At 37.4% G+C, this 22,876-nt stretch overlaps 1 long non-coding RNA gene across 1 annotated transcript; it reads left to right on the top strand.

The window, feature by feature from the left end:
• The first annotated feature begins 13 nt into the window (after positions 1–13).
• Positions 14–22,103, top strand: LOC141552676 (uncharacterized). The gene is made up of 3 exons (XR_012485237.1): positions 14–420; positions 19,546–19,597; positions 21,518–22,103. It is a non-coding gene; the product is annotated as an uncharacterized LOC141552676 (long non-coding RNA).
• The last annotated feature ends 773 nt before the right edge of the window (positions 22,104–22,876 follow it).

Genomic DNA, 22,876 nt, shown 5'->3' on the forward strand with positions numbered 1-22,876 from the left:
CAATGTGAATCAACCATCTGATGTCAGCCAAGAAATATAATGCAATTTTAGCTTGAATTGAGCAGTCTGGTGTCCTAGAATAAGGAGTATTAGGATCATTTCTGTACATTGATAAGGGAAGAGTGTCACAGGAGAACTGGTGAAAGGCTTTGAAGTCCTATTACATGAAAACAGATTGAAGGGGCAGGCAATATTTTGATTGGAGGAGAAAAAGATTTAAGTGAAATATAACTGTCTTCAAATAAGTAAAGCAATATGGAAGAAGGATTGGATTTATTTTCCTTGGACTTAGACATCAAAATACTGGAATCTAAAATCGGAATGAATTACTTCAGAAGATACAGGCTCCTCGTTTACTGCAAATCTTCAATAAAAAGTTGGATGGCCAGTCCTTTGGGGACGTTGTGGATACTCTTTTAGGTATGGATTATACTAAATGGCAACTGAAGTCACATCTCTCTTTGTAATCCTGAGATCTTGAGCTTTTTGATATGATAAAAAAAAAAATCACTACATGTGATGAATAAGAGGTCAATGTGACCTTTGAAGGAACAATGTCAATATAATGGTAGAAATGAAGTCCAATTAGGATAAGCCAAAGAGTGGGAAGAAAGATGAGGAAGTAGAAGCAGCAGGTGCACTGAAAATATATTTTCCTGGAATTTGCCAGTGAAAGGGAAGAGTGATATTAGGCAAAACCTTAAGGGGATAGCAAGCTACTATCCGGATGTTTGTTATTGCTGTTTGTTTTTAAAGATGAGGCAAAACTGGTCATATGTGTAGGTCACAGGACAAAGGCTACAGATTAAAGAGAAGAAAAACAATTGTTGGATCAAGGTGCCAGAAGAGTTGAAGGAGCACAGAGTCCCTGCTAATAACTTTGGCGAAAAGCCCTAATCTGGGCAGAGTTACTCTTATTTTCTAAGGCAAAAAGGGAAAGATGATGAGTGAAGATACAGAAAAATTTTGAGTAGTTTAACTACTCAGAAGTGGAATGGGGCTGCCTCTGGGAATAGAGAGTTCCCCTCATTAGAGGCTTCCAAGCAAAGATTATAGAACCATTTTCTTGATAAATTGGAGAGGAGTTTAGGTTTGAGTTGGACTGTAGGGACTCTGAGGCCCAGAATATGAGATTCTGTGAGGGTATTTATAACAAATGGCCTCCATAATTTCAATAAAGTAAGGGAGTAAATGTATCTGCTGAGAGTCAGCAGCACTATAGAGTTGGGGACAAGTAAAAAAAATCTGACAAATTCAAAAGGGAGTTTTTTTATAGTGATATATAGTCAAATGTACACATGTGACAATATATATATATATAATATATATATAGTGTTATATATTTACATATAAACAATGGAGATAGAGAAAGACAGAGATATAAGAAAAGGGAGATAAAAGCGGGAGAGAGAATGAGAAAAAGAGAGAGAAGGAAAGAGAGGGAGTGAAGGAGAAAGGGAGGGAGAGAGACAGAAAGACATAGAGAGGAGATAGATCCAGAGATAAAGACAATGACAAAAATAGAGACAGAAAAGAGAAACAGAAACAGAGAGAAAAAGATAGAAACATAGAACCAGAGAAAGAAGAGACCTAGGAAACAGAGAAAATATGCATATACTATACATTCATACTTCAAAAACACTTTCCAAAATTGGTGATTTCATCAGTGAGAACACTTCCTTCACTAGAACAGATTGCCATCTGTCTACACTTTGGTAGAGTTGCTATGACCAAAATTTCATCACCTGGTGGTAAAAATGGTAATGAGCTGATATAATTTAGAATTCCTGAGATGCTTTAAGGTTTACAAAGAGCTTTCTTTATAACAGTCCTCTTAACTAAGAAATGGAAGCAGTGTTTAAATATTTTTAAGAGAATGAAGCTAACTCAGAGAGTAAGGGACTTTCCCACAGTCACTGTGATGTGGATTTTGAACTTACTCTCTTCCCTCGTCAGAAAAATTTACTATTATCAGGCATAACCAAGTCCCACACTATCCTGTTTCTATAGAATGATTGTGAGTCTCTATTAACCTCCATTGCCTATCCCTCAGCTCTGGGCATCTCTAAGCAGCTTTTGAGATATTGATTAGCATACCTTTAGACAGATCTGGGATCTGGTCTGGCAGGTGCATTCCATCTGACTCCTCCTTGACCTTCCCTTTGAATCTCCAAACTCTTCTTTGGTACTTCCTCTCCTTCCTGCCCCTGAGAAACCCCCAAGGTTATATTTCCCCTATAAAAGATGTGCCCATGATGAAGATGTTTGACAAAACCTTTCCAGAACTAAGCCCATTATGAAGTACTTTCTCCCTCCTCATAATGTCTTCCCTTTAATGGTATCCTTCTCCTTATTATAGCTAAATTTAGTTATATTGCTAAACTCCTCTGTGGATTTAGGTTGCCAGTCAATGGCCTACTCAGGCATATTTCTTAAATGGATTCTTCCAAAATTTTTTCCTTGATAACCCTATAACTTTTCCTCTTAAGTCAATCCACTTTTGGCAAAGAAAATGTCCATTGTGAATCTGTCACATGTTTATTTCAAACTAGGAATAGCCAAAGTAAATGCCAAAATTGGATTTAAACTTATCAATAAAAAAAAATTGCCGTGAAGTAGTGCCAAAAAGGCAATACACCATCTGCTAAAATGCTGCCTGAAAGTCTCTGCTGTGCTGTCTAAGTAGTTAGAAGCTACTTAGCAAAGGAAAAAGAAACTGAAGTTCTCTTTCTGCCTTTGACACATACTGGTTGAATGACTTTGGATAAGTCACTTGATAAATAATTTATAGTATTTATATAACACTTTAGAAGTTGATACTTGCCATTGCTATTATAATGACCATTTTATAAAAAAGTTAGGCAGCCAGAAATTAAATGACTCACTTCAGACTACACAGTCACAAAGGAGAGTTTGTTAGTGCAGTTCATATAGTATAGACATTGGAGTCTGGCCCTGTGCTCAAATCAAGTCTCAAATACTTCCTAGCTGTGGGATCTTGAACAAGTCACTTAACTTTTTCAAATGAACTGAGAAAGAAATGGCAAATCCCTACATCATCTTTGCCAAGAAAACTCCAAATGGAGTCATGACAGACACAACTGAACAACAAAAAGATATGCCTAAGGATGGATTTGAACTCACCTTCCTGATTCTAGATTCAGTGCTTTTTCTAGATAACCCTTAATTACTCACTCTTATAGACAACTCTGTAAATGACTTGCATTAGAATAGGGAATTTCTGAATCCAGAAATTCCTAATATTAATAAAATCTTGGGTCTACTGCCTTTTCCTTATCTAAGCAGTAAAATAGCCCTAAAGGGAAAATGCCCCAAGGATTCCTTATTGAAAGAAATATAGAAATTCCAACTAAAATATGTCAGTCCAGAGCTTATCATAAGTGATTCCTAACAATATTTCGTTTTAAAACACAGTATGGGAGTGGTCTTTAGTGGGTAGCAACTAATCCCCAGGTGCTTATAGTTCCATTCATTTAGGATGAACTATATTTCTCTACTGCATTATTACCAAGATATAACTTGGATACTCTTATTTCAGGGGAAAATGTCAGCTTCACCTTGATTATTTCTGGAGTTTAACTTTACTTTTATTTTGCATCATTATACCACTGAGACTTTCCCTAATTTTCCTTCCTTCTTTCCTAACTTCCTTCTTTCCTAACTTCCTTCCTTCCTTCCTTTCTTTCTTCCTTCCTTCCTTCCTTCCTTCCTTCCTTCCTTCCTTCCTTCCTTTCTTCCTTCCTTCCTTCCTTTCTTTCTTCTTTCTTTCTTTCTTTCTTTCTTTCTTTCTTTCTTTCTTTCTTTCTTTCTTTCTTTCTTTCTTTCTTTCTTTCTTTCTTTCTTTCTTTCTTTCTTTCTTTCTTTCTTTCTTTCTTTCTTTCTTTCTTTCTTTCTTTCTTTCTTTCTTTCTTTCTTTCTTTCTTTCTTTCCTTCCTTCCTTCCTTCCTTCCTTCCTTCCTTCCTTCCTTCCTTCCTTCCTTCCTTCCTTCCTTCCTTCCTTCCTTCCTTCCTTCCTTCCTTCCTTCCTTCCTTCCTTCCTTCCTTCCTTCCTTCCTTCCTTCCTCTCTCCCTCCCTTTCTTAACTTTTTTCTAGCTTTAAGATACCTAAAAAGTCTAGACCCTTTTCATTTTTCCCCTTTTCTTACATAGCTCAGTTCTCTTTTCTCTTTCCCCTTTCACTGATTGTTCCTTTGCCAGTGTTTCTTTCTGGCTCAGTTTTGGATGTGCCCTATTTCCTTTCCTTTGCCAGACTCTTGAAATCCTTCTATAGTTCTGAAGTCATTCCTGCTTTTATACAAACTTCTCAAGCGTGACTTAGTCTCCTATCCACTTAGAACAGACTTTATGCCCCACTTGGTTCTGATTGATTCAATAAAATAGGGTCCTCATCTACAAAGGTGAGTACTCTTTAAGTGGGGTAATCATTGGACCTTTTGAGCTGAACTAGCTTTGGATTCCATTACCTATAATGTCTCTATTCACTCTAAATCTATAATCTTAAGATCCCCTTCTAAAATCCTGAAACATGCATCTATTAGAATTCAAAAGAAATAGAAGACTAACATTGGACCTTAGAATTCTCAGCTATATAGTAATTTATTTGAACTAAGGCTAGTGTCTTTTTCAGAATGACCCTGCTGTGGGCACCAATCCCAGAGAAATACCTAGGGACAGAATGAATTTCCCTTTTTCACTTGTTTGATTTTGTTTGGGCTTTTTATAGTTGTTGGTATTTTTTTAAATCAATTGCCTTATTTGGATCTTTATGGGGAAAAAATTCACTAGTTCTCTCCAATCTTTTTAAAGCCACATATAAAGTCTTTTTTGTGTAGACTTTCTTTTTGTCATTCATTCTTCTCTTCACCATTGGAGGAAAAAAAAAGTTAAATCTGCTTCTAAATAGCAGATCTTGAGATAGCTGTTAAAATTACTGTATTGACAAAAGCCCATTCTTAGTGCTTTTAAAACAGCAATTTTGAGCAAGTGGTCTTTACTTACTTTTACTTACCTTTTACTATGTCTCAATTTACTTAACCACAAAGTGAGGGAGTTGAAACAAATGACTTTTAAAAACTATCATTTCTACCATTCTATGTTTGTTCTAACATTTTATCTCCAAAGGTTCCTTCAAACTCTACTATCCCTTCAAAATTCATTTGATATCTTCCTTTCCAGGTACTAAGATCTTGTCATATGGTGTCGTTCATCTCTAGAACTCTATGTTTTAAGATGCCTTTTATTTTTAATACTTCATTCTAACATTCTGCTATGTCTGAAGGTCCCTTTTATTTCCAATGTTCTGTATTCTAAAGTCCAGAATTAATGTTCTCTGACCATATCATAAATCTATTTCATTATGTCTTCTTTTTTTGAATGCATTTCTTTTAGTTAAATGCATAACTCTCTTTGGTTTCATTTTTTCTCTCTCCTCTCTATTCCACCTGTCATTTAATCTCTTCCTCAGTTGAAAAAAAAAAGAATAATTGAAATGGATCCTTCTAAATGTCAGATTTTGAGATAAGTACCACCGCTGTAAATAACACCCAAACCTGGGTATTTTTAATTTAGTAAATCTTTGAAGATGGATGATATTCTTCATAGTCTAGTGATTACAATGGATCATATTGTTCCACTTGTCTCAGTGGGGGTGGTGTATACTAATCACTGAGAACAGTCATGTACTGATTTATTCAACACAGAAGTATGGTTATAAAAACTGTGTTTGACCAGCTAATCCAGGAAAGGGGGCAAACAGGGCAGTAGAAAATCCAGATTTAGCTTTTCTTCACAGACTGTTTTAAGAGTGAGTTTTTAAGATTGAGCTGTGATCTGAGTGTGTGTGTATGTGTGTATGTGGGTGGGTGGGGGTTACTGGGAATTTTTCAGCCCTCCTAAAGCTTTTTTCTTTAAGACGACCCATCTCAAAATAAAATATCTGCAAATGAAGATGGAGTGGGATGTTTGCATTCCAAGAAAGGTGACACAGAATGTTCTCAACTACCATATAATCAGCTTCATTTAAGTATCAATTACAAAGCATTCTTACCAGCTATGATAATTCACAATCTAATCACTTTTCAAATGGTGTGCCATAGAGACCTCAGTCTCTTTTTGAGCTTGCTTTTTTTTCTGAAATTCTATCTCATCTAGGAAAAAACAAACACACACACAGAATCAGCTATTCTCCCTTTAAATAGCATGTTTCCTTATTTGCTATATATTCTAAATCTTGTATTTTATGAGAAATTAAGCTATAAGGTTTTTTTTTTTTACTACAGAAACTTCCTTTTTTTTCTTATTTGTATCCTCAGATGTTAGTATAGTACTTGGCACGTACATCACAATGCAATACCATGCAATGCAACAGAACACAATGCAATAAATATTTATTAAATTACTACTAAGTGCCAGGAGCCGTTAAACCTTGAGGATACAGTTTATTTAGAAAAGAAAGACAAACCCTTCCATTAAGGAGTTTATAATCTAATTGGGGAGTATAGCCTACAAAAGAAAGCTGGAAAGGTGGAGTTGGGAAGAAGATACTCCACCACAAGGAAAGAATGAAGGAGCTAGAAAGGATGCTAAAGGTGCTAGATTTTTGAGCCCTCTTTATATGGGAGCTATGAGAAGGGGTTTTTTTGGTCCTCCTTTCAGGCAGAGGGGCAAAGGCAAGGCACTAATAACGGCATGACAAAGCTCACCTAATATTATAGGGTGGTGAATTTTGGGATGATGAGTTTTTTCTTTGGTGGGAGGGAGCAGCATGATGATGGTGGAGTGCAATCCAAGGAGTCCAGTCAGTGGGAAATGAAGAGTTGGCTGGGCTTCTGAGAATATAATAGACGTCTAGAACACAGTAGGTACTTAATAAATATCTCTTAATTGGCTGATCTCAAAATGTTAAAAGATGAATAAGATTTTATTTCAGCACTGGGATTAAATAGGCATATTTTATTATATCCTGACAGATAATCAGAACTAATTAGTTTTTTTAACTTAACCTAACAACATTTTGGGTTTCAGTTTCTTTATCTATAAAACAATGGAGTTGAACTAGATGCTTCTCAAGATATCTTTAACTCTTGGTCAATCAATACACAAGCATTAATTAAATACCTCCTGTGTCCCAGGCACAATGCTGAGTATACAAATATAAAATGAGACTAACCTCAAGCCTATGCCCATAGCTTTGCTCCCTGCCCTGTCACACTCACACTGACACACAGCCTTTGAAGTCCACTAAACTTCCAAATACACTGCAGATGTATTATTTTTTAACAATATCCTCAGGATACTAAAATAACCGATACTCACAATACTGAGTGTCTGTCAATGAGCTTTGAAAAATTGCAGAGAATAGAAGTACTATAAGGTTGGAGATTAGAAACTATCATTTAAAAATATTTTTAAAAAGTAAAAATTTTAGGTTATAGAACTTGAATTAATTTTTGGCAAAATATTAAAAATTTTGCAAAAGTTCTATATTTTTCTACACAAAAGAGGACCTTCACTTCTCGAAGGCTCTAATAGTAGAGTACAAGACCTAATACATTCTATCAAGGAAACTGAATTATGCTTAAAATACTTTTTTTGGTGAGGTAATTGGGGTTAAGTAACTTACCTAGGGTCACACAGCTAGTAAATGTTAAGCATCTGAGGTAAGATTTGAACTCAGATCCTTGTGACTTCAGAACCAGTGCACCATCTAGCCCAACACAATCTATCACTGTGTAGATTAATTGTAGAGGCTCAGTTGGTGATGAATGAATGAATAATAGCATTTATTAAATAAAATTATTACATGCTATAAGGTCTGTGTTTTTTGTTGTTGGATTCAGTTGTTAGCCAGCTCTTTATGACATTATGGACCATAGTCCATGGGGTTATTTTTGTAAAAGAAGGTGGAATAATTTACCATTTCCTTCTGTAGTAATAGAAGGGCAAACTAGAATCACATGGGATTTAAATTCAGGTCTTATTCACACCAGACCCAGTATTCTCTCTGGGGAACCACGTAGCTGACTATTAGGTAAAAATGTGAAAACTGAGATTGTCCCTGCTCTCAGTGTTTATACTTTAGGGGATTTAATATATAAAAGAAAATTAAACTTCAGGGTGAATGGAAAAGCCTAGAAGTTTTAAAGATATAGTATCCTCATCTGTAAAAAAGGGGTTAATAATAGTATATTATTCACATATATATTCACAACAAAAAATAGTGTTGTTGTGAAAATAAAATGAAATAAAATTTGTAAAAATGCTTTGAAGGCAAACCAGGCATGTCAAACCACCATCATCTTAACCGCCATCTCTCCTCAGGTCCTGATTAATTCGATCCAGAAATCTGAATTTAAGAGCCGTGGAAAAAGCAATAATTCAAAACAGGTGCTCTCAGCCACCATCCTGAAAAGCAAATTCTGAAAAACATTTCTGCAGAGGCTACAGAGACAATTACAAAGACCCCAGAGGGGTACTTCTTGCCAACAAAGTCTGGGCATTGTAGTTCAATGATATAAACTGATATCATTTTAATAGCAGAAATGAAATTTTAAAAGTGATTGTGTGATGCTGGAGAAATTGAGGCAAGATAGAGATTAGAGAGTTTTTTTTAATATTTTATTTGAGAGGGAGAGATTGTGCTGGGGGCATGCTGCCCCCAGGGCTGATGCCATTAAGCATCCAGCAGTGAATGTGAGTTCTCAATGACATAATTAAGGCTCTAAGCTCAGGTAGACAAAGGGGAGGGGGATGTGGAGTGGGAATCTCTAGGCAGGGATCATCAATCTGGTTCTGGTAGGACCATAAATTCTTACAAATTGGGAGGCCTTAGAAGGTGTCCAGCTAGAGGCAGGAAGTCTGGAATTAGAGGACACCAATTAGGTATCTGAGATAGGACATCTGGAGTCTTATCTTCTGGAATCTCAGATCTCTACAGCCCTAATTATCTGTCATAACGAGTGGAAAAGTGAAATTGCAACCAGGGGGATTGAGGAAATTCAAGGAAATGAGACAGAACAATTGAGGAACCTGAGGCGGCAAGACAATTCAGGGAAACTGAGGCAGAACAATTTAGGGAAATTAAGATAAAACAATTAGGGAAACGGAGGCAGGACAAGTAGAGAAGACTGTGGCACAACAATAGAATCATGTATTCTGTCTTTGGGCCCAAAGGTACATGGGGGGAGGGGTCCCTTTCCTTCTTTTCAGGTGAAACCTCTCATGTGTTAATTAATCCACTAGAATGTGAGCTGCTTGAGAGCAGTTATTGTTTTACTTTCCTATAAACATACCAGAATTTGGTACAATGTAAATAAATCATATCATGGTAAATATTTAATAAATGCTTCTTTCAGGAGTGCTCTAGGCTAGTTCCTAAGGAAACAAAAATCTCCCTTAGGAGAGAAATTTAAGTCAATCCAGGCTATAAAGTTGATGACAGAAAATGAATTGAACAGTTGCCATCTTAATCCTAAATTGGCTACTTCTTCCTTCCCTCCCTCCCTCTCATTCCTCCCTTTCTTTCTCCCTCTCTCCCTTCTTCCTTCACTCTCCCTTCCTTCCTCTTTCCTATATTGACTGCCTACTATATACAAGCCACTCTTCCTAATATCTAGATATTTATACTCTACCAAGGAAGAGATGATACCCACTCAAATAAGTCTAATAAAAGGCAGATGTGCTAGAGTTAAAGAAGATTTTCAGATAATTTTTAGAAAATTTGAGGAAGGAGACCCCAATTTCAGCTGAGAATATAGAGAAAGGGTTTATGAAGCTGGTAGCAACTGCACTGAGATTTGAAGAACAAAAGGAAAGTGAAAAATTACTGGAATCGTACATCTGGAATGCTGGAGATGTGAGATAACTATTTTAGGACAGCTTTTTACAAAATATCTCATAATATCCGAGGGGGAAAGATAGAGGGGTTCGGGCTGGATGATAATAGTTATACATTTGGAACTAGTTAAATGACTAGATCAAAGGATTGACCACTAATGGATTGGTGTCTACAAAAAGTGGAGTGCCCCAGGAATATGTTCTTGGGCAATTAAGCTGTCCAAAATAATCTAGAGAACATCTGAAAGCAGGACTCTTTAAGTGCTGCCCACTTTCCACAATGACTGGTCTTTGTAATGCTCTACCTTTGTTAATAATGTTGAATGGTATGTTTGCCATTCAAGATTTTTGTAGCCATAATAAGTGCCAGTCTTAATTTGTTAACTGAATTGATATTTCTTTCTAGAGAATGCATAAACAGAAATATTTATAAACATAAACTTTAGAATTAGGGCTAGAATTGGAGACTTAGGTAGTTCAGTAGCTGAGTGCTGTGCCTAGAGTTGATAAAACCTAGGTTCAAATTTGGCTTCAAATACTAGCTGTGTGACTCTGATCAAGTCACTTAATCGCTGCCTGCCTCAGTTTCCCCAGCTGTAAAATAGAGATAATAATAACAACTTCCTCCCAGATTTGTTATGAGGAACAAATGAGATAATATCTGCAACATGCAGTTAACACAGTTCCTAGCATATGGTAGACTCTAAATAAATGCTTGTTTCCCTCCTTCTTCACTTTCCTCATATGTAAAATGGGATTGGTAATAGAACTTGCCTCCCAGAGTTGTTATGAAAATCATAACCGATATTTATATTTTCTTTGTAAACCTCAAAGCATGATATAAATGCTAACTGTTATTTTCAATTATTTCCTGCAAGCCCTTCCCCCAAGTAATATTCACTATTTGAGGCACTTAATAGACATTTCTTGGTTGATTGATTGATTGATTATAGGATTGAGCAACAAGAAAATAACAATATAGTATTGTATGAGAAAAGAGACAGAGACAGAGATCAGAGAGACAGAGAGAAACATAGTGATATTCCCAACAACCTTAGGAGGTAGATACTATTTATTGTTCCCATTATACAGATCGGGAAACTGTAAATGCAGAGAACTTCAGTAAACCTTCACATAATTACATAGCTAGCAAACACCAGAGGCAGTATTTTAAATTATCTGTGTTGATACCAAGCTCAGCATGTTTTCACTATGCCCGTCTTAGTTCTGAAGGAGAAAAATAATTCCAGCTGATTCAGCAACAAACATTCAGCATCCTCTATCCCAGTGGTCTCCAGAATGGGGCCAGAGCCGTCTGGCAGATTATGGGCTGACTCCAAGGAGACAGTGGCCCGATGCCAAGGACTGGAGCCTGAGCAGAGGGATGTGAATTCTGCGAAGTGTCCCTCTCTCCCTCTGTGCACACTGAGAACTAGGGGATCACTCCCCTCTTCGGTGGGCAGTCTTAACTAGAGAATATCATGTCAAACACATTCCATGACCTTAATGACATCTCACCCATAACACCATTTTACGGGTCAGACTCAAAGGGGAAGCTCCTCCAGGCCCGTTACCTTCCTCTGACCACTTTGAGCAGATTACCGGGAAATGAAAGGAAGAAAGCAAAATATAGCAGCAGGAGTCTCTCTCTGTCTGTCTCTGTCTCTGTTTTTGTCTCTCTGTCTCTCTCTCAGTCTGTCAGTCAGTCTGTCTATCTCTCTCTGTGTTTCTTTTTGTCTAACTCTTTGTCTATCAGTCTGTCTATCTCTCTCTGTTTCTGTCTTTCTCTTGCTCTTGCTCTCTTTCTCTTTCTGTCTCTCTGAAGCTGGTGGGGGTCCCTTTAAGAAACTATATTTCCTATTGATCTATGATTCCTTTCAGATTCCCAGCCCCTCCTGGCTGAGGCATATCCTCCCCAGACAAAGTTGTCCTTCCTGGATACCAGAGCCTTTGATTCACAAATCCTGGTCAAAAGCATCCCTTTGAATTCCAATAGGAGATCCGGGCTTGTCCCAGCCCCCACTGGTTCTGCTCTGCTCGGGTTTCCCAACCCCCACCAAGACAACCAATATAATGATCTTCCATCAGCTAAGGTCTTTGCAGATGGATCTTGGCAGCTCCCTTTGCTGCCAGGACCTTCTGTCCACTGAGAACTGCATTCTCAATACAAAACTCCATTTTCCATAGATCTGCCCACTGGAAGATTCTTTCCAGTGCCAGCCTTCCTTTGCCCTCACTTATTTCCCTAACCAGACTTTATGCCTCTCTGTCAGGATTTCTAACCTTATTTCCAATCCCCATAATAAATCTCTTTTATCAATCTAGGTTTTGGGGTCTGTAAATTCCTTTACAGAGAACCTCTGCGCCACCAGAAGGGAGTCTCCAAAACTCCCTACCTTTGCACCAAATCCTAAAGGGGTACAGGGGAGCTAAGCCTCTCCATTTGGTTCCCTGGACCCCAAACCTGCCACTAGACCTTATCATTTAACTCCCTGAGCACCAGAAACCCTAATTTCATTTTGGTTCTCTAAATCTAAACCTCATCATTTGGTTCCCTGACCAGATGCCAAAATCTAGACATTATTTGGTGATGGAACGGAACCCCAAAACTCTGGACACTCAGAACTAATTTGGGTTTTGAGCTATTGGTGCAGTATTCTTCCAGGAAGAATACCTGCATTCCTTCTTTTGTCTCACTCTATCTCTAAAGGTAATGGGCGCCCAGACCGGGTCTGGGCTGTGGGTAATATTCTCCCAGGGAGAATATTTATATTTTCTGGCAAAAAGAACTTTTTTTTTTTTGTCATACTCTGTTTTTAGAGATAATGGAATCAGGAAATCTGGAACTCTGGAGGAGAGAAAAGACCTTTTTTCTTTCCCTATCCTGCAGTAGACATCCAAGCCACTCTGGTCAGGCTTGGGTCGTTGTTCTTTCTTGGTCTGTCAGTCAGTCTGTCTTGTCTCTCTGTCTGTCTCTGTGTTTCTCTTTGTCTGAATGTCTGTCTCTATCTCTGTTTTTGTATCTCTGTGTCTCTGTCTCTCTCAGTCTGTCAATCAGTTAGCCTGTCTCTCTGTCTTTGTCTGATTCTATTTCTCTCTCTCTCTCTTGCAAAAAACTATATTGTTACTTTCTTGTAGTTCAGTATTTTTTAGTCATGTCCTCCTCTTTCTGCCCCAAATTGGGGTTTTGATGGCAAAGATATTGGAGTGATTTGCCATTTCCTTTTCGAGCTCTTTTTACAGGTGAAGCAAACAGATGAAATGACTGTCCCAGGGTCACACAGCTAGTAAGAGTCTGAGACCAGATTTGAACGTAGGTTTTCCTGACTCCAGTCCTGATACTCTAGCCACTTCACCATCAGCTGTATAGCACTGTGTTAAAGAAGCACAAAACAACTAATTATATGAAAATAATCATGAAACATTTTGTTAAAGAGACTTTAAAAGATTAGTAGGTATTCAAGAGGTGAAATTTTTCATACAAAGAAAACAGGCTCAAGAAAGATACAGGGTGGGAATTACTGAACAGGGATCCGTCCAATGTGGTGAGTGTATAGACCGTATGGAGGTGAATAATTTGAGATAAATGAACTTGGAAAGGAACAGGGCAGCTCTGGTAAAGACCTCAACTTCCAGGTGGATGATTGTGAACTTTAGTCTGAAGACAAATAGGGAATCACTGAAGGGTTTGGAGTGAATCAATAACATGATCGTAAGAAAAATTAATCTGGTTGTGATATGAAGGACAGATCTAGGCAGGAAGAGACTGGAAGATAGAAAACTTGGGAGGAAATTACTATGAAATTATGAATACAAGTCCTAGAGACATAAATATTACACAATCACCTATATTGAATCAGATGTTCAGGTCATGAGCATGGGCAGTGACTCAGATTCATAAAGCAGAGTCCCAAAAGTTATGTGAAAGGGGAGTAAATATTAGGGCAGTAGTGCATTGATGCCAGATGTCATAGAACCTAGAACTAGAATAATAATAATAGCAAGAATTTATGCATCACAATTTATAGACCTACTATGTACTAAGCACTTTGGTTAAGTGTTTTACAAATATCCTATTTGATCCTCACAATAATCCTATGAGGTAAATACAATTATTTCCATTTTACTGGTAAAGAAATGATGTAAATTCTGTTCCCTTTAACTTTTGGGGAGCCCTGATGTAAACTGTGTCCCCTTGGGGAGGGAAGGGTGTTCCTGACTCTCAAACCTGGGAGGGGCACACCTTTCCCAGACAACTCCCAGATAATCTCATTTAATTGGAAATCTTAGCCTGGGGCATAGTCAACATCCTCTATTGAGTGGCTCAAACTGCTCCCCAGTTCCAGGCCAAGACTGACTGATATAATCTGGGGTTTCTCAATCCATTTTTGCTAATTCCTAATCAGGAAGGTTTGCTGAAAAGTTGGTTCTTCTCAGTGTAAACCCATTTTAGCTAGAATGCCCTTCTGGACTTAGCCCACTAATGAAGGTATTTTCTTCTCAGTGTAATCCACCTTTGCCTACTAAGAATGCTGTCTTCCTAGCAAGCTGCTTCTTAGTGTAAATAAACCTATTCTTTGTGGCAAATACAGATTAAGGGACTTTCTCAGAGTCACACAGCTAGATGTCTGAGCCTGGAATTGAACTGGAATACCAGACCTAGTTCTCAATCTACTGCATTACTCAGATTTCTCAAACACAAGACGAGCAGCCACTGAGGGGCAGAGTACAAATAGCATTGGGTGCACAGGAGCCAGCCACACAAAAATAACCTTCAAGTCAGCTTGGCAATTCAAGACATGAAAATAAAATGATAGAGTTAGACCTGTGTTTCATAGGCAGATCAGCACCTTCTTTATTACTTTATTTATTTATTACTAAAAAGCTTAGCTGGCTGCCCAGAACACTGAGACATAAAGTGAGTTGCCTCTTACCTCAGAGCCAAAAACTGCCTTTTATGCATGGGGCTCTGAGGAAAGCACTAGAGCTACTCCACACTTTGTCTACTTAAGGTAAGAAGTAATTAGACCAAATCCAGTTGAGTTGGAGGATAAATTAGTTAATAAAATAGCTTCTAGTTGCTGTACAAGTATATATATTTATTGTTTGCCCCTTCTAAAGGTTTGTGCCCTGGTTCAAAGCCCCAGTTGCCTTCTTTACTTAAGGCTCTGAAATAAAGGAGCATTCTGTCGTACTTAAAGCTTGAGATTCTTCTATGAGCCTGCTTGAAGAATGTCTGTGATGGGAATTTCTTTATCTTCCTGAGTAGCCCACTATATCGAATTGTTAGAAATGCCTTCGTTTATTGAGCTCACATGTCCCTCCATAACTTCCACCCACCCCTTCCATCTCTGCTCTGTGAAACCAAGCAGAACAGATCTTATTTCTCTTCCTTGTGATCCTCCTTCAGGGCAGTTTCAGTTAGATCTTCTGAATGCCACTGATGCAAAGAGAACACAAAGTGTACATTCAAGCAGATGATAAAACAATTAAGCTGCACATTAAATAAAAAAATAGATTTTAAAACAATTACGCTTTGTCCTCATGCCCTTAACCAGTTTTTCCTCATATATACATGTATTCCATATATACATATGCACCCACACACATATACAGGTACATATTTGGTCAATATATTTCTATATACTTGTTTTTCTTTGTAATCTTAAGTATTTTATTTAATGCATTTAACAACATTATTCTGAAAATGGGGCCATCAGTCTTACCAGCGTCAAAGGTATCTACAGTATGAAAAGGAGTTGGACAAGCTGCTTCTCCAAGACTGTTTCCCTAATGAAATGAGGGAGCTGGAGTAAAAAATTTCTAACTAACTTTCAGCTTTAAATCCTATGATTCTATGACATATAATGAGTAACAAAGCAAACTGAAATAATTTTGTGGGTATTACTCTCTCTTTTTACTCCAGTGGTGATGAGCTGTGGTGCATCAGGGAAGGTCAGAGTTGATTCAATTCAAAGAAGTTTTATTTTTTACTCGACTATGGGAAGGGCCCTGTGTTTGGCAGAGATACAAAGATAAAAGCCAGCATGATTCTTAACTTCAGCGGGAGCATGGTGGTACAGCACATAAACAAAAGATGGGAAACAAGATGGTGAAATGTGATGGGGACAAGGGAGAGATTAGCCAGAGTGCTCCAGGATAATCTGAACAACTTTCTGACCCCTCACTTGCCACTAGATTCAGAAGAGTCCCATAGGAACGCCTGGATCATGGATTAATCTCACTGTTTGCTTCCCTTTCTTCCTGCCAACCCTGCCTATCTAGGTCATTTATAATAATGAGAGAAAATTTTGGAAGACATTATGGGGATGGAGAGAAAGAGGATTCTTGGAGAGTACTCTGTGGCCATGAATACCCAGTTCCATACCCACCTAATTTATTTCCTCTCCAACACAGCCCCAGGGCCATCAGAGCCTCTGATGCCAGGGCTCATGCTGTATCAACTTCAAAATGTCAACACTGCAAATAAGCAAGGTCACCGTATCCAGCTTTCCTTACCCTCCATAGGCAGTGGGCCCACTGGGGACAGGGGAAAAGAAAAAAGCGAGGCTTTTTTAGGGGAAAAATTGTAGATTTAAGAGTTATACCTTAGCCTTATTAAAAATTCAACAACCATTGAACTTAAAAATGACTGATTGATATGACAAAGTCTGTTCACAATGAATATAAATCAAAGAGAATGACTGACAGACTAGTAAACATTTTAGAGCCAAAGAGATTGGGAATTAAATTAGCAATTAAAATAAACGTATTATCATTAACAGAATTGTCAGTTACCACCTAATTCTCCATGGGCCTCACTTCAAGATTACTCCTACATAACATACCTAACATATAAAGCTGCTATATTGGAAAAACTGGCTTTAATCATTACTAAGCTACTTCAGCAATCTGAAAAATCTTAACACACAACGGAGCTGTTTCAAAATAGGAGAGACAAAGTTTTTCCTGATTTTTATATGGAGGAAAAGAACGGTCTTTCAAACCCAAATAGAAGTCTACGGGCTGACTTCTATTTCCAGCAAAATTCTAGGAAGTGCTACTAACAGGATAATTTGTAAGCATTTGGATAGAGAATTGGTGATCACTAAGAATCATATTACATCATCAAGAAAGGTCAAGGAAGACTGAAACTAATTTTTTTGATAAGGTAACTATACTGGTCAATCACAAGAATACTATAGATTATTAGTTTTTGTTGATAAAATTATTTGTAGTTGAAAGGGAATTTAGAGATTGGTCAATTCAAAATATGAGAAAACTGAGGGCCAAAGAAATGAACTCAATTTTTCAGGGACAAACAGCTTACAAAGAGTAAGCCTTCAAGACCAGCACTCATGCCATTATATCAGGCTCCTTCTGTCCTATGCCAGGTTAAAGTCAGGTGGATTTGGGCCTGGTTAAATAATTAGATCCAAAGAGAAGTCATAACTTGGTCAACATAAATTTGAAGGAGTTCCCTTGGAAGGGAATTTTGTAGAATTCCTTAGGAATTTAATCTTGGTCTTGTGGTAGACAGCATTTTGTCAATGACACAGATGTTTTGGGTCCAGTTCTATTAGTTTAAGAAAGTCACATTTAGATTGCAAGCAACAAGGTCAGTGTATTAAAAGTTATATTGATATGGAATTATGTCCAAAAGGCTATCAAACTGTGCATATTCTTTGATCCAGCAGTATCTCTATTATATCCCAAAGAGATCATTAAAAAGGGAAAAGGGCCCACATGTGCAAAAATGATTGTAGCAGCCCCTTTTCTAGGAAATGGAAACTGAGTGGATGCTCACCAGTTGGGGAATGGCTGAACAAATGAATGTTATGGAATATTATTGTTCTATAAGAAATGATCAGCAGAATGATTTCAGAGAGGCCTGGAGAGACTTACAGGAACTAAATGATGCTTACAGGATGCTAAATGAAGTAAACAGAACCAGGAGATTATAATACACAGCAAGAACAAGATTATACGAAGATCAATTCTGACAGATGTGGCTCTCTTTTCAACTGGAGGTGATTCAGGCCAGCTCCATTGGTCATGTGATGGAGAAAACCATCTATACCCAGGGAGAGGACTATGGGCACTGAATGTGGACCACAACATAGCATTTTCACTCTTTTTGTTATTGTTTGTCTGCATTTTGTTTTATTTCTCATTTTTTTCCTTTTTGTTCTAATTTTTTTAAGCAGTGTGATAATTGTGGAAATATGTGTAGAAGAACTGCACATGTTTAACATATAGTGAATTGCTCTCTAGAGGAGGGGCTGAGGGAAGGCAGGGAGAAAAAAATTGGAACACAAGGATTTTGCACAAGTGAATGTTGAAAACTACCTATGTATATCTTTTGAAAATAAAAAGATTAAAAAAAAAGTTATGCTGGCTTAATAACTCATTGTTCTGAACCTTGCTTATCATTAATATTGGCTGAGCCTCTGTTGAGGCTCTGTTGAGGGATGCTCTCCTAGGGGTCACCCAATCTGCAATTCAATACAATCACATTGTATTACCTGTGATTTACTTCTCCCTGTTAAACATCATGTACCAGCAACTGGGGACAAACTGAGATGGAATGGCCAATATCTTTTTATTAACATGAACCTATCTGAATTGATTAAATAAAATAAATAAATGAAATAATTAAGTAAAATTTTGTTTTATTTCATTACAAAAATTGCCAATAAAGCTGGCTTTATCTTGAATCCCTTGCTAATCTGTAGTGATCAATTCATCAATGTGTTTATACCTTGAAATAGTTTAATAAATTTTAAAAATTCTTCCTTTCCTGAATTTTACCTCATTAATCAGGGCAAAAGCTGGAGGAATTTTTCCTTCTAACAGATGTGAGCACAGGGACCATCATTGCATTGTGTTTTGGTTGTAAGTGTCCACTTATGGCTATATTAAAAAGCTGGTATGTGTTGAAGATGTACATCCCTACTCATATCCATTTCTCATGTGGTTTGCATGTAATAAGATACATATAATTTCATAATTGTCACTTATTTAACTGAAAGTAACTGTATTAATAAACTAAAGCATCTTAAAGTTTTTCCACTCAAGACCCCTCTTCACCCAAGAAATTTTTATTTAACTCCCAGTATTTTATGAAGACATACCAGATTAGGGGAGAGAAATTCAAAATTTAGAAAAACAGGATTTTTTCATAATCACAAGGGCTTTATTGATGTGCAAAGGCTCATGGACAAAATCAAATCAATTTAGCAATGGGCTGTGAGTAAAATGGGTTTCTTTAACGTGGGAGGGATGTAAGGGCAGGGTCTAGAGAGTTAGGGAGGAATTAAGGTGGGTCTTAGTTGAGAACAAACTCACATGTTATGTCTACTAATTGCATGAGGAGACGAGTTGAGTATGCTTTCAGATATGTTAGTGTCCAGAATTAACTGAGTAAAAATACTCTCGTAGGAATATAGCCTTAAACCACAATTGTGACTTGAGACTTTATAATAACAAGTAGTGTTATTGCTAAAAGTTGCAGGTGTATGTCCCCTCCTCTTTTTCCTCCTCTTAATCAGCATTTAAGTACTTCTTTTAAAGGTGATGATGGCTTTGAAATCTCTTATCCTAGGATATCTGCTTGTATAGCAGTTCTTTAGGGAATCTTAAATTAAGAGTTTATTATTATTGACTTGTATTCTTTTGTTTCTTGGTCAGATTTCCAGGATTAGAGTGTAAACCAAGACTCCACCAAACAATGGAAGAACAGGTCAGCCTGGGGAGTAGGGGATTTTTTTTTTTGGGGGGGGGAGTAGTTCTGTGTTCAGGCTATTTAATTTGGTGTTTTGCAGTTTATGCTTTGCACTTCTTTGCTGACAAATACCTTGTCAGATGGAAGATGCTCTTTCTCAGGAAATTCTAATAATCCCCCTTTTTGCTTTTTTTTTTTTTTTTTTAACTCCCTGAGAGTATTTGTTTTTGTGGATGATACTGCCCCACACATGGGCAAAATAATCTTAGGAGTTTAGCCTACCTTTGTGTGTTTGGGAATAGGATGAGCTCATTAAAATTCCTGCTCCACATCTTATATGTATAGAAAATAAGTATACAAATCAAACATTTACTGGTAAATCAAAATCTCTTGATCCCTATATGGGGTAAGGAACCATAGTTGAAGAAACTGAGTTATAATCAGGTTATATCTTGGTCATTGCTTCAGGACTGCCAGCAACAGACTCTAGCTTTGTTTTTTTCTCCATTAAGTGTTTTTGGTTCTTTCTTGAGTCTTCTCTAAGTAAAGGATAATTTTAATGAACAGGCTCAGGTCATTAGAAGAAAAATGGGGTTTGAAAGCAAAAATAATATTTACTCCCAATCTCTTCAGTTGGCAGTATTGACCAAAAGGCAGAAGCAACGTTTACTTATAAAGGTAGGGAAGAAGTGAATTGAATTGTATTGTACAAAGTTGGCTAGGAGTTAAGGCTGGAGGCCTTTTGGTGAAAGAATAATATGTTCTGTACAACTGCCCAAAGGACCTTTTATATGCAAAACAGAGCTGGAAGCCTAATTACCCCCCCCAAAAAAAAATAGGTTAAATTGGCCAGAGGAATAGTAGCCCTACTCTGAAGGAGGAGAAGCCAAGGGCAGCAAGAGCATTGACAGTGAACAAGCAGCAGCAGATCTTTGAAGTGCCAAGGTTTCAAAAGGATTAAATCACTTTTCCTCAGTTTTTTCATCTATATTTTGAGGAGGTTGGACTAGACTACCTAGAAGACCTCTCCAATTCTCAATCTATAATTCCTCTATAAAGTCATCTTTGAAAGTCCTTCTTTAATGTGTCACTGAGGTTCTTGAACGCTATTCCAATGGAGAGAAAGTTATGGGAAGTCCTGAGATTTGAAAGCTTTGAATATAAGCTCAATAATGAAGCTCATCCGACTACTATCAGATATAACTAATTTCCAGATTATTTTTTGTTATGCCACAGTTCTCTTTTATTGTCCTGACTCAGATTCCCTAATTATCCTGACCCAGTCCTGACTCAGTTTCTCTAATTGTTCTGCTTCAGTTTATAATTATCAGCTCAAAACTCAGTCCTGCAAAACCTCCCCTCCCTCTTTGATAAGGATAAAAGATCTTATGTTTTAGAATATCAGAATGCCTCTTCTATCCCAGGCTATCAGAATGTTAAATACTGTCTTATCAAGATGCCTCCCTCCATCTCTGGTGGCTCAACCCCACCCTGTCAGAGTCCTGTTCTCAGCACCCAGACTCTGCCCCTGCCTCAGTCTACCCCCTGAGTCTGAGCCATGAGTATATAGGTCATTGAGAACTCACATTGTTGACTGGATTCTTGGAGACAATAGTCTCATTCAGTTCTGGGACCAAACCATGGATCTATTAAGCCCTAGTAAATCTCTCCCTTTCAAATAAAATATTATAACTCTCTAATCCCTATCTTGCCTCAGTTTCTCTGGCATTACATTTGTTTGTATAGAGTATTGTGAGGATGGAACTCTTCATCAACCCCCATTGTCGATCCCCCAAAACTCTGGATTTCTTTAAACAACCTTTTGAGATAATGATTAGTACATCTTTAGACAGGTCTGAGACCTGAGAGAGGTTGGGAATAAATATTTATATCTCTTTTCTTTTTTTTAATTTTTTTCAATCTTCAATTTTCTTCCAGTGACCTGAGTCTGGCCATTAAAATTATCCTTTACTTTGAAAAGACTCAAGAAAGAACTAAAAACACCTGAGGGAGAAGGAACAAAGCTAGAGTCTGCAGCTGGCAACCCTGAAACCATGACCAAGATATTACCTGATAACTGTTTCTTAAACTGGGGTTCCCGACCCTACTCTATTTGGCTCCTTGATCTTTCTCCCTGGTTCCTCCAGTTACTTCCCTGGTGTCCCTGAGAAACCTCTAAAACTTTATTTTCCCTATAAAAGATCTGCTGGTGATGAAGTCCTTTTTTGGAACTAAGCCCACTATGAGATTACTCTCTCTTCCTTCTCTTCCCTTTAATGGTATCTTTCTCCCTAATATAGCTAACCCTGACTAGTCTGCTGAACTTTGACTAATCTTCTGAACTGGTTTATAGATCTAAGCTGACAGTCAATGGCATAGCCAAGACTCATAGTATGTTCCTTTAATGGATTCTTCTAAACTCTTTCCTCATTGCTTTGCCAATTCTATTTCATATTTGCCACTGCTGGTGTCTATTTTTCCTCTTTTTTTGTCTGTGACCTCTTTCTTCTTCTAAATAAATCTATCTTTTGCCAAAGAAAATGACCACTGTGAATTTGTCATATGTTTATTTTGGACTCGGAATTGCTACCTTGATCTCATCAGTCTGTTCACAGTCTAAGGAGCAGATTAGCTCTGGAGAGACTCATGATGTTGGCTGCTAAATAATGAGTTTCTGTCTTATTTCAAATGCCCTTTTTTACAGGAATAAGACAAAATTATAGACACATATATTAGGAGATGACAAAATTTTTGTAGGTAAGGTCAAAAATGAGTAGTTTGATTACAGAAGTACTGATGTCCTAACAATATATGGATTTCAGGTAATTATCCAGAAATACATGTAATTCAAATATTTGCAAGTTAGAAAATCTTATTTCCCAAGAAACTATAAAAATGATGTGAAAATTGGATGGGGCTTTGGCTTCCAAAGAGTTATAATAATTGAATTAGAGAAAAACAAATGAAATTTAAAATTAGAAAATTAAAACCTGGGAAGTGGGAGGCTAGGACCAAGAACAAGGAAATAAAAGAATGTAATTAGGATAGAGATTCACATGTATGTTGGGGATTGGGGATATGATCATTGAGGAGACTTGGAAATGTAGGGGAATTAGAATTGGAATCTGAAGATAGGATAGTTTTCAGCCAATAGAAAATCAAAGCTGAATTACTTTCAAATAAGATGATGGCCAACTGAGGAGTAATGTGGTACTCTGAAGATTCACATTCACAAGAGGGTTAGATTACTCCTTATAGATTATGACCTTTGGTACTTGGACAGTGGAGTATCAGGGG

This window comes from Sminthopsis crassicaudata, chromosome 1 (assembly GCF_048593235.1).
Source record: "Sminthopsis crassicaudata isolate SCR6 chromosome 1, ASM4859323v1, whole genome shotgun sequence".
Classification (NCBI taxonomy): Eukaryota; Metazoa; Chordata; class Mammalia; order Dasyuromorphia; family Dasyuridae; genus Sminthopsis; species Sminthopsis crassicaudata.